This window comes from Sipha flava, unplaced genomic scaffold (assembly GCF_003268045.1).
Source record: "Sipha flava isolate LNK unplaced genomic scaffold, YSA_version1 111_pilon_pilon, whole genome shotgun sequence".
In the NCBI taxonomy this organism is placed as follows: domain Eukaryota; kingdom Metazoa; phylum Arthropoda; class Insecta; order Hemiptera; family Aphididae; genus Sipha; species Sipha flava.
In genome coordinates this window covers 1,417,808-1,421,078 of record NW_020271729.1, presented here as the reverse complement: position 1 = coordinate 1,421,078, position 3,271 = coordinate 1,417,808, and the positions used below count along the sequence as shown (strand labels likewise).

Genomic DNA, 3,271 nt, shown 5'->3' with positions numbered 1-3,271 from the left:
ATTTTCTTCAATAATCTGTTATACAATTGTGTTACATAATTTTAAATTCATTTTAATACAATATTACAATGGTACTTTTCTTGATTTTATTGAGGCAAATTTATCAATGAAATTATCAAATTTAATTGTTTTAACTACATCTTTTTCATATTTCATGAAAAATATTACATAAATAATGTTGAAATTTGCGCCCCTTTAAGAATTGCACCCCTGGCCCATGCCCCCTTGCCCTGTACTGAATACGGCCCTGTGTATATAACTAAATACTTCAAATTGTATATGAATTTGTGTTTATTTTTTAACTCTATCAATGGTTGTGCCTACCTTTTAAAAATACTATTATTTATATGTCTGTGTCTTTTTTCAAAATATAATGTATATAACTGTACACAAGGCCGTATCTAGACATTTTTTTGGGTGGGGTCCAAAACATATTCAATGTAATTTTATTGAATTTAGATTTTAACTTTTGATATTTGGTTAAAAATAAGACAGAAAAAGATTTTATCTTCTTTTATTAAAATTAATATCATATTTTCATGTGGTATTATGATATAAAATTAAAAGCAGTCAATGATTAATTGGAGTTTAAGTCGTTTTTGACTGAAAATATTTATGTTGGTATTAAAAATAAATAATTATTTTATACATTCCTCAAATATTGAAGACATTTCGGGGGAAGGAGGGTTCAGGGTGTCTGGACCCCCCAGATACGGCCTTGACTGTACATCTCAAAATTGAATTTATTATCTCTAACTCTCTATCTTTGTTACAAGTCTGTTGGCTCCCCGGATGGATTGAACCGGTCAGCGAAAAGGGTAAGTCAAATTTTCGCTTGCTTTTACCACACGCCCTGCTTATTTTACGTAGTTATATAAGTCAGGTCGTCCTCGGTAGTATAGTGGTAAGTATCCCCGCCTGTCACGCGGGAAACCGGGGTTCGATTCCCCGCCGGGGAGCCAAATTGTCGCGAACCAATTGGTGACACGACACACAATAATAATAATAATAATCACTGACACGATAGAAGTGTGATGGTAATGGCTAAGGAGCCGTTTATTTTACGAAAACGATCGCACGAATAATAATAATCACAATAGTCTCGTCGAGAACGCACGAGAATAATAATAATAAAATAAGCCAATCAATATGACAGCGAAAGTCGTAGTTCTTCGATGTCGTACGTGGGGTGATGTGCGTTAGAGTGGCGATGCGAACGTACCAAAAGTTGACGAACAACAGTCCGTCGTTCCGACGACACTTGCCTTCGGCGGTGCCGATGCCCCGCTCTCCCCGTTCCTTAAGGAAGGTGCGGGCTGTGACGCGTCGGTATCGTGATCCGCGAACTATCGGCTGATTAGAAGACTATAAATACGATCGGCGGCGTCCGTTGTGGTGAACAGTCGTCGCCGGGTCCGCGTCAAGTCTAACTTACAGAAGATAGGTAATTCAAATTAATAATGTAATACTTGAATATTTGTATATTTATTTATTTTTTAACAAAACCAAAATAAATCACAGTTATCATCATATTTCATATCAAAAATATTATGTATCATACACTATAATATATTCTCGTGTTAGCTGTAAAACAGAAAAAACCTCCCAACAATGGACATCAGTGATTCTTGGATGGTAGACGTACATTGTTACACAATTTGAACAAATCAAATAAATCATTTAAAGGAAGTGTAGTTTAAATAAAAAATAGTCGAACCATATTTTTAACATTGAAAAGTTTATTATTTGTTAACTTACACTAGTACCAAGTTACGAAGCCAATATCTACATTTTATTGTAAATATTACTATAATATTTCAATTTTATACATAATTCGGTAAAGGATAATCTTTACATTATGTTTGAAATGTATAATGTGCAGTTTGTACTACTTATATAATAGGTTCACATGTATGGTAGTTAAATTCAGAAGTTCAAGTGCTATATATTTTGTAAAAATACATACTACCAAAATATTTTAATTACATTTCATGCAAAGACCATTCAATACTTCAATAAGCAGTAAATGGCAGGTAGTACATTTTCACTTTTAATTGTGTAGATGATGCCTACGTACGTTAGTGGGAAGTTCTAACTATAGATTTGAAACCAGTTCTTGCTGTTTTTGGCGTCCACAATAAGATACGTATACAGAGTGTCCGTTGATAGGAGTCAAAGTTCAAAAATTATTTTATTAAACATATGTGATTTTACGCGTGTAGAAACGTCCACTGTTTGGAGATTTTCATGTTCTTGCTATTTTTTTCACTTCCGCTGCATGACGTCATCACATGCGTTTATACAAATATGTATTACTTATACTACCCGTTATAACTACGTGCAATGATTAATTTATGATTTCAATAGCGTAGCTACATCGCGAGGACAGTTGTAGGGCAGAACACCATTTTTTTTATTTTTTACAATACGACGTGATATATTACTCTCCAAAAAATATAAAAAACACTGTCACGTTCCGAGGAATTTAAAAGTAAAAATATTTTAATTAATATTAATAATAATAAAAAAATATTTAAATATAATTAAAAGTCTATGGACGTTTGCATATATTGAGTGATTGGAACGAATAATAGTAACACGTAATGTGAACGAGTTAATAAAATAGTGATAGAGTGATGGTGTCTAATAAAATCTTCGTCTTTGGTAATTTTTAAATTCTTCGTGAAACTGCGTAGTGTAAGTCGCTGTATAACAATGTAGACTTATATTATTATATTATTATTGCGAATTATTGTTATGATGCATCGCTGAGAAATGTAATAGTCTTCATCCGTTATCAATAATAGTGCATTAATTGATAATAATATTTTATATTCATAGCATAAAATAAAGTACGTGTACTTTTCAGCGTAGTATCAGACACTCGGTTTCTGTTTATAAATATTAAAAAGAGTCTTATGTAAATATTAAATTTGTGCACGTAGCCCTTTTTTTACGAGTTTTTCCACAACAAACACGAATATTTTTTTTTCAACATCACACGATGTTAAATGCGATTTCGTTTATTTACATGTAACGTTCGTATTTATTTTATATAATATTATAAATGTAGTGTGTGTACGTATATATATAGACGCGTGTGTTTGCGCAGTATACGTTGTCTATGGATTGTATTTTGTTTTACAAGGGACGGAGTGTGTTGTATCGTAATAACTAATAATTTTCCAGACGTTTATTTGTATTAATGTTCTACCACAATAATTATTTACAATGAATGCGCGCGCGTACGTACCTACATGGTACATTGTGT

The 3,271-nt window shown here is 32.3% G+C and overlaps 1 non-coding gene across 1 annotated transcript; it reads left to right on the top strand.

Annotated features, from left to right (window-relative positions):
* The first annotated feature begins 887 nt into the window (after nucleotides 1-887).
* Trnad-guc lies at nucleotides 888-959 on the top strand. Its single transcript has one exon. It is a non-coding gene; the product is annotated as a tRNA-Asp (tRNA).
* The last annotated feature ends 2,312 nt before the right edge of the window (nucleotides 960-3,271 follow it).